Source organism: Crocuta crocuta, unplaced genomic scaffold (assembly GCF_008692635.1).
Source record: "Crocuta crocuta isolate KB4526 unplaced genomic scaffold, BGI_CrCroc_1.0 scaffold56, whole genome shotgun sequence".
NCBI classification, from domain to species: domain Eukaryota; kingdom Metazoa; phylum Chordata; class Mammalia; order Carnivora; family Hyaenidae; genus Crocuta; species Crocuta crocuta.
In genome coordinates this window covers 1740555-1750217 of record NW_027531334.1, presented here as the reverse complement: position 1 = coordinate 1750217, position 9663 = coordinate 1740555, and the positions used below count along the sequence as shown (strand labels likewise).

The 9663-nt window shown below is 41.0% G+C and overlaps 1 long non-coding RNA gene across 1 annotated transcript in view; it reads left to right on the top strand.

Moving 5' to 3' along the window:
* Positions 1 to 502: 502 nt before the first annotated feature.
* Positions 503 to 9663, top strand: part of LOC144238133 (uncharacterized) — a 67227-nt gene continuing 58066 nt past the window's right edge. Inside the window, exons 1-2 of the long non-coding RNA XR_013337024.1 lie at positions 503 to 576; positions 3735 to 3811. This is a non-coding gene — a long non-coding RNA (uncharacterized LOC144238133). The remainder of the gene's footprint in view (positions 577 to 3734; positions 3812 to 9663) is intronic.

The window sequence follows — 9663 nt, the reverse complement described above, 5'->3', positions numbered from 1 at the left end:
ACAATATTGCAAATACCACTGGGGTGATAAACTGAGGGTGAAAACCAGGATGGAGAAATTTTTCATGCTTCAGAGAAGCAGTGGGTTCAGCTGAAGTTCTTGGTGAAAACAAGGCACAGTAGTTCTATGGTTAAATTCTCACCCTGTGGAACCAGAGGCTATTGACATTCCTGCTATAATGCAACCCACATCAGTGCTTCTTTTTCCATCTAGTTTTGTGTGGGATTTATCCTATATGTTTGTTTACATTGTCACTTACTTTTCTCTCCTGTGTCACTATACTTGTGGAAATGCATAGATGAGTGCTCCCAGGTCTGTTCTAACTTTCTTTCTTCTCTCATGATAGAAGAAACACTCATTGCTTAATCTCCTTTCTATCCTCATCCTCAACCAGAATCCTTTCCTCTCACCTAAAGATGAAAATCTCCACCCAGTAAACACGTGAGGATGACAGTGTTCACCTAGGTGAAAAAAACAGACTTTTCCAGGGAATCTCAGTAGTGTTCACTCGGCCAGAAAAACTCGGCTCTTTAATGGTAGCCTACAGTACTACAAGACCTCATCTGCCTCTCTCAGGTGAGTACTAACTCACTGTTACTCACTGGAAGAAAAACTTGGTACTATTAATCATATTCTTTTTGTCCAGTATGGTAGAGCCTACTATGCATTGAGACACCCAATTAATAGCAATACCCCTGCAGCTACATAAACAGCAAATTGGGCTCAAGAGCTCTCTATAGTTCTTACTAAACCATCTTGGGGCTGGCCAGGTTATCAACACTTCATCAGATATAGCTTCCTTCTCTTTTCTCCCCCTGGAAACTACATTAAAATGATAAAGGATATCACTGACTGATATGTCTAGTACATTGTAATGAAAAATCACCTGAAAGCATACAAAGCCATTGTGTAATTAGATAAGTGTACATTTTATTTTATTTTCTAATTTTTTTTTAATGTTTATTTCTGAGACAGAGACAGTGTGAGCAGGGGAGGGTCAGAGAGAGAGAGAGAGAGAGGGAGACACAGAATCTGAAGCAGGCTCCAGGCTCTGAGCTAGCTGTCAGCACAGAGCCCGATGCAGGGCTCGAACCTACGAACTGCGAGATTATGACCTGAGCCGAAGTCGGACACTCACGCGACTGAACCACCCAGGCGCCCCTGATAAGTGTACATTTTAAATATGCCTAATATTTGATTTAAGTTGTGCATTTTTTAATTAAATGGAGACACCATCTTTCTGTTTTTTACTCAAACTTCCCTTTCTCAGCCCCACACCCTGCTGCTATAATCTTCCTTTCATTTTTTGGCAACCTGTCACCTAATCCTCCTTCTTTGACTACCCTGTGTGCCTCAGCACACACCTAAGGGGCTATTAGTCAGAACTACTGCATAGTGTGGCATGTTTTATTGCTTACAGGGTGGTTAGGCTCTAAAAAAGACTATGTGAAAATGACTTCATGGGGTTTCATATTTATTCTATTGCAACGACTTTCCTTATCCAGTGTACTCAGTTTTTAAGTCAAAAGATCATCTTGAGAGCCTACTGGGGCTATGCATGCTTCCCAGAATCTGGAAATCCAGCTGTTCTCTCTGCCTCTTACATCATCACTGTAATAAAGAATCTGCTCTTGGAACCCAGCTGGCAAAGTTCTTGATGGTGTCAGAGGCAGGGGAGAGAGTGGGTCATTTCCACTCCAGTCTGTTTTATTGTTGATGTCTCTGTAGCTCTGTCTTGCAAGCCCCTGGAGAGCAGAGCTGTTATGTAACACACTGCCGCAGATCACTGCACAGAATTTTCTATGGAGGTCTCATTTCAGTGTGGCTCTTCCCATTCTCTGGAAATCAAACCAAAGCATTCTAAAATGACAGATGGGGCCTTTGTGACCAGAGCTTACAAAAAAGTTAATGGTAACAGTAATAGCTACCGTTTGTTAGAGGTCTACATTTTTGTTAGGGACTGCATGGGGAATTTTTACATGTAAATACATCCTCACTTAATTCCCCCAGCAATGTCGTACTGAAGGTCTCAGTGTACCCATTTTATATATGAGAAAAAGTGAAACTAAGAGAGCTCAAGTAACCACTCCAAGATTAGAAAGCCATGGATAGAGAGGTCAGAATTTAAGGTCAGATCTGAGCCAGATCCCTCTGACTTTAAATCTGGGTTACCATTATTTTTTAAAATTATACAACTGTTCCAACATAGCATGGACATATTTCTAGTTCCTACTGTGACCTCAGCACAATAAAGAGGCTTATGCTATTTCCATGATGATTCAGAGCCATTGGAAAAGCAAAAAACGGAGAGTACAGACCTCAGGTGAAGGAACTCCTTCAGAAAACTATCAATAAATGGAGCTTCACCCTAGCTCCTTTCTATTTGAAGATGAGAACATCTTATATCGGTTTTCTCAAACCCTAATGAACAAATGAATCATTTAGGATTTCTGGTTCAGCGTGTCTGGGACTGTCTGTGATTCTGCATTTCTAGAAAGCTCCCAGGTGATGCTGATGACACTGGTCTGGGTACCACAGGTCTTATGTCTGACTCTCACCTTCCTACTGTTTTCGAAGGAGCAGTTCAAGCTGAATAACTTGGCTAACAGTACACACAGCATGACTGGATTCTGATTCTGGGCCAGTTTGTCAGGTCATCAGGCATTACACAGAATTCGAGGAGTTTCTGGTGTAGAGCATATTATGAAAAAAAAATTGTTCCTAGATCCCCCAGGGCTGTAATACACCCCATTGGAAATTAAAATGATAATGCCTCTAACATGTAAAGTTCCTATTTTTTACATTATTGTTATTTTTAACAATAATTATCTGGTAATAATTCAAATAACACCTTTCCTCTGAGAAATTCAACGTGCTTTACTAACCTTAATTGTCTAACAGCAATTCCCAGGTGTAGATAAAGCTGTCTCAAAGATCACAGCAAATTTAAAATTGTTCCACTTCCCTCCTTTCTTTGCCCCAAATGTAGTGAGGAATTAGTGGTGAGGGTTTCCTAATTGGCAAAGACCCACTGTCTCATAATTTGAGGCTAGGAAATTTTACAAAAGTGGGATAAATCCAAGAAATAATTGGCAGAGAGGTGGTTGTAAGGGGCACAAAATATTGGTGAGAGAATAAAGGAGGGAGAGTTAAAGACAGCAAGAGGATGAGGAGGGAAAATGAAATGACAGAACTAGCTGTATGACCTTGGATGAGTCATTTAACCTGGAAGAAGGAGGTGCAGCATTTACCACTTTCCAGAAAATGTTGATATTATTATTTTTAAGGGCCCTTAAAACTCTAATAGTCCCCTGAGAAGAAAGATGTGGGAATTAAGTCGCTCATCAACCTGTTAAACCATTAAACCTGTTAAAGAAATCTATTTGACTTTTAACTTTTTACCTAATTACCTGAAATGAATTCCCAAGTCTACATCACTAACCCCACCTCTGTGGAAAGTGGTGAGAAAAACCATTTCATGAATAAGGCACCGAAGGCATCATGGCCAGACGAATGAATGGAACCCCATCATCTTCAACTTTCCAATGCTGTAAGAAATGTTGTACTTTAAAATATTTTAGCTCCTTTAAAAAATATTAGTTCTTTAATTAACCACTAGTTAATACCCATGTCCAGAAGAAATACCTCTGATGGCTTGAAGACCCCTGGGATGGCCCTGCCAATAGCAGGTCCTGCTGTTCGTCACATTAAATCTATGTTAATTTTCTCCATAGAGACCTCCGGATTCCTCTTTGACAATTCACAAACTGTTAATAACACTTGCATGTCCCAGGAGATGTGGAGCTATCAGGTACAGTTGATTCTTGTTTTTGAAATAAGAGGTCTTGGCGATCAGGTGAGAGATATGTATCTCAATACATATTTATCATATATGGATATATATACATATGTATACATACATATACAGACAGTAATAGTTTTTCTGGTTTTAGTGAATGACTGGTGATGAGAACTCTTTCTCTAAGTCACTCAACTCTGGAATCTTTCTGAGCAGAAAGCCTGCCACAGGTTCTGGCAGGAAGGCCATTTGAAACTATGTAATGAGGACTCCAACATGGACACGATCTATGGTGTAGCATATTATCTGTGTTCTATCAGAGTTATCTATACCTTGCTTCTTGTACGTAGTATGTTTTCTGGACTAGTCACTACAGTTTGTGGCTAAATGGAGAAAACAGGCACCGAGAAACATCAAATGACGTTACCGTGGAGAACACATTGTCACTGTCTCCAGAGTGAACATCACTCCACTTTTCCTGCTTCCATCACCTCCATAGTAACCTGGATGCTGCTAACTAAATGCTGACCATGTGGGAGGTATTGGGCTTGGTGCTTTTCATACGTATGCTTTTCATATGTTGTTTAGCTTCATTTCTTATTATCACTTTGGGGGTAGGATCTTGTAGATGAAAAAAACTGACATTTAGGAAAGGTAAAAAAATATTTACCATAGGCCAATAAAGCCAGAGCCCAGCAAAGTGGGGCTTTAAGGACAGTGCTCTACATCTTAATCTACACCTAGCTCATGATCTCCTGCCTTCATCCCGTTCCTGTTCATTGGGGGCTTGCCATAAATTTATACTAGATTCTACATCATGGTTCTCTGCTGCTTTCTTGAACCTGTTTTTAATCTTCTCCAAAACCTTCTACATTTGATTTATATTTTCCCTCTCTACTTTGATTGCTACTTCAGTACAAAATTCATTACCATTTCCCCCATAGACTTCTACCACCATCTTCTCCAGTGACTTTGTAGCCCTCATCTTCATTCCAATGTACTCTTTTAAGGCTTCACATTTGACATCAAATGTTCCAACCCCAGCTTGAGAACCCCCTTCCTTTTTTTAAAAAAATGTTTTATTTATTTCTGAGAGAGAGAGAGACAGAGAGACAGAGAGAGAGAGAGAGAGAGAGAGAGAGAGAGCGAGCATGGCATGAGCAGGGGAGGGTCAGAGAGAGAGGAAGATACAGAATCTGAAGCAGGCTCCAGGCTCTGAGCTAGCTGTCAGCATAGAGCCCAACGTGGGGCTTGAACCCACAAACCGTGAGATCATGACCTGAGCCAAAGTCAGATGCTTAACCAACTGAGCCACCCAGGTGCCCCGAGAACCCCTTTCCTTAATGCCTAAGGAATCGAGTCTTTTCACATGGCCATTTGTAGGCCCCTGCTGGCTTCATTGGATGTCTTTGTCCAGCCTGGCCTTACTGCATGATAAACCATTTCAACATTGTTCTAAATAACCTTCCAGATTTCCTTGCTCCCCAACCCTCTGTATACAGGGTCTTTTCTTGTGTTCTTCAACCATGAATCCATCATTCTCTCATTCTCAGTACAAAACCTGACACACAAATGTCATCTGGACCCTCACTCCTGCTCAGGGTGGCTTCTAAATACAAATCTCCAGTAGTTTCTCTTACTATGTTCTATTCCACCAAGTCCATTCTCTTCTTCAGTTGATGACCTGACTCCTGCATTGGTAAGATAATCTAGACCATCCAGTATGGGAAACTCATTGGCACTCATTGTCTCCGATATCTCTGAATTTTCATCACTTTGTTTCCTCAAGATATATCTATACCTCCTTCTACACTCTCTCCATATGCTGGAGGTTATCCTCTTTTCTTCTAATCTTTCTCCTTCCCTTTGGTCCCATCAATAGTAACTTCATCTCTGTAGTTGATGACATATCCATTCATAACCGCGCCAAGATTAGTCATCACAATATAGTGTTTTGCCCTGCCTCCAACTCCTCCCCTTCAAAATATTTCCAGTGGTATATCTCAAAATGAGTTTTGTAGAACACTAGAATTTCAAGATGCAGCCCAAAGAAAGTTTCTTGCTTAAATAAATATAGGAAACGCTGACGGCAATACGTTTCTCTTGCAAACTTATAATGTACATAAAGATAGTAAAGGTGCTGAAGACCCCAAAAATACCCAAGGTTATTAGATTACAGACCATTCCCCTGCCCTTTTGAATGGAGCTCTTATCAACCTCAGAATATACTTAGAGAAAAGGTGCTTTAAGGAATTTCTCTGGTTCCAAATTCTTTAGCCTGGGTATGTAAGTTTACTGAATCTATACAAAATAGGCCCTCTCCGATTTCCGTTCTGTCAGTACTCCATCTGGTCTAGCCCAGTTAACCTTCAGCGTGTCAGAAAGATTGAGAACATTTGTATTTCTGAGCCCTTGAACACAGTATTTTGGCTATTTCATGCCTTTATCACTTTTTCTCATCTAGGCCTTTCCCCTTCTTCAAGGCCCATGCAAAATGATGTATTCCTTATGAAACTTTTCCTTGAGAGAACTGTCTCGGCCCATATTGAGCTCTGCCACTCACTGAACACTAAAATAAATGGGTGTAGTCTAATGCCTGTTTTCTGTATCACTGGGGAAAATGTCTATTCTCTTGGGTATGCATCTTGTTTTATACATTCAGAAAATCCAGCGTACAGTGCAGCCCTTTGTGCACAGTATGGGGTTATAATCATATTAAAAGTTGCCCTAAATATATATGGATGACATCGGGGCACGGTAGATCAAAATTTGATTTCGGTAGCAATTGGGATAGTCTAGTATGTTAAAGACCCAGGTGGAATGTACCACCATCTTGTTGGGAAGAAATACCACCCACCATTACTGTCATCACCTCTTCAAATGGTTACACACATGCTTCGAGGAGATGAAGACTAGATCTAGGTGAGAAAGGGCAGCTGTGTTCTTGGGTGAAAATAGGAATTTGCATTAGTTGACGCCAAATGGGGAGAAGGGTAAAATACTGTAGGGACATCAAAGGACCTGTGAAAGGTACCACTGGAACAGATGTCTCTCTACCAATGATGAGATTAACCATTCATGATCATCAAATCATGGTAACCTAATGGAAAAGAGAAGGCTATTTTCCTCTAGAGGGAAGTCAGGGGCAGTCGTGTGTGAACATCCACTGCTTGCAATGTGCCTGGTATCCAGAGTATGTAGTGACCACCTGCAGAATGTCAAAGGACAGAATGTGCTCCTCCTTCCACTCATATTCCAACTCACTCTTTTTGGGTCATTGTGGAGATACATTACATTGGAGAAGTCAAGGCAGCTTTACTACCAGTAGCACAATATGCAACCCCCAAACAACGAATTCCATCTTTCCAATAAAGTTCTTTTACCACCACATCATATAAGAGTAACAGCTATTGTAAGTCTCAGGCAATAGCCAGATATTAAAGGGCTTTGAGTTTTTCAGATTAGCTGGTATTTGAAGTTGGGACTTAACAGGTTCTCAAATACTGAGTTTGTAGTGAGGCAAGGACTAGAAATTTGGTCTCTTGATGTCTAGTCAGAGAGTATTATTATGTGAGGGAAGAGAGTATAGTTTTCTTCATTAGAACTGCAGATACAAATGATTTTCATGTTTTAGCAGAAGAGAACATGCATTTTATTTAAAGTACAGTCTGTGAAGTATTTTGCTACCTTCCTGGATAAAAAGTGTTATACAAACATTTAGTTAAAAACTATTTATAAATGAAAATGTTTACTTTAAAATAGGTATAGACTGTATTATGTAATATGTGAAAATAGCAGGATAATGGTAAAAATCTATAACAGAAAATTCTATGTTTGGTCCTTAGTTAAAATTTGTGAGAATGTATTACAGTATTTATTATTAGTAGTAATCAATAAATAAGTATTTTTAAAACTGGATTTTTTAACTGTGGGAGATTATTCGGTCGGTAAAGCTATAGGGCTTAGATATTTTCTGCCATGCTCCTTTAGAGTTGTCTTTCTGGGCAATTTACACATTTGAGAGTGAAAATGAATGGTGGCCTGACTTTTGGATGTGTGATAGGCCACCAGGTCGAGGCTGCTGTTTTCTGAGAGCCATGGGCTGTCTTTACAGTAAAATATCTTAGCTTCTTCTTTTTGTAGTAAAAATAGGTAGTTTGCTTTTATGTTCTGGGTGAAGTCTGAGATCTCTGCATCCCTCTCCTGGATGTCACTTGTGGCAGAGACAGGGGAACTACTGGAAATGCATGACATTGATCTAGACACATTAATGGTTATGTGGTACTTTCATGGACACTCTCTAAAAATGAGTCCTCCCCATCATGAGTTACCTATATGAGAATATGGAGATAGAGAAGAGAGGTTTGAGTTTCCTAGATAAAGAGCAGGAAATCTAAGGGTGCCTGGGTGGCTCAGTTAAGCATCTGACTTCGGCTCAGGTCATGATCTCATAGTTGATGGGTTTGAGCCCTGCATCGGGCTCTGTGCTGACAGCTAGCTCAGAGCCTGGAGCCTGTTTCAGATTCTGTGTCTCCCTCTCTCTCTCACCCTCCCCTGCTCACGCTGTCTCTCTCTCTCTCATAAATAAATTTAAAACAAGAAAAAAGTTAAAAAAAAAAAAAACCCAAAAGCAGGAAAGCTTAATCTTAAAACCAAAGTTTTCAGAAGAAAATACCCCCCTGCCTTTTTTTCCCCTAAAAGTGCCATGGCTGCCAACAAGCTTTGTAGCAAATCTGAGAAGCAGGGAACTAGGTGGAGAATAAGAAGATCTGGCACATCCTCTGGATCTGGTAGGAATTAGCCATATGACCACAGTCAAGTCACTAACTTTTCTGAACATTATAAACTCAGGTGCAAGGAATCAATGAATGGCATAATTATCTTCCAGCAATAAAACCTCATACCTGTAAGGGAGTATTGATTAAAAATGTGTGTTTTTTCCTATCTGATAAAGTCGTGTGCTGAAGTAAGCTGAGTACATGGAAGTAGTTTGCATTCTGTGAAGCACTGAATCACTGTAGTCTCAAAGAAGGAGCACTGGAAGAATTAGGAATGGGTCCCCTGTGTGTGTGGGAGCTGACAGCCCAGTCCATTTCCATTCAGGTTTTGGGAGCAGCAGTAATAAATCAGTCAAATCCCACACTGTCCCCTCCCCTCCCAGTCTGTCGCAGAGCATCACTTGAGCCAAGTTACTTGAGTGGGTGAGCCAAACCTCCAAGTTCCAATCTCTCTGAGTAGAAGCAACAGAGGATTCTGAGCCACAGTGCAGGTGACCATCCCTGTTCCTCCAGGTGTTTCTGAAACACTGGGGAGACCCTGGGGATACTATGTCCAGGGAGCTGGGGAGGAAGGTCAGACAGCACTGCTCCCAAGGCCTAGTTTTCCTTGCACGACTCTCTAGCCCGCATGATTTTACCTGACAGCCCCGGGAGACAGAAGAGACCCAGAATGAGCAGGGGCCTCCTCTCTTGATAACCTAAGTGCTGCTCTGATTGAAAGGCAGAGGGTATCAGCAGAATGGCTGTACTGAGTCGGCATTGATTTCTCCAGCCTTTGTCTGCGTCTGGTTTCTGTCTCGTTTGGAGGTGGTTACTGTTACTACAAGCAGCATGAATCATGTCTCTGTTAAAAAACAGAGCTTCAATTGTCTTACATAACCCCTGGTAACTGAACGTCTAATAATAGCAAGCCATTTACAGGTAGGGAGTCTGTCTTCCTCCCAGACACACACACACACACACACACACACACACACACACACACACACACACACACACTACTCCCAGTGCCTCACAGTAAAGGGAGACAGACAGGGAGGAGGCAGAGGGAGAAAGGGGACAGCACAATTGATTTTTTTTAAATTT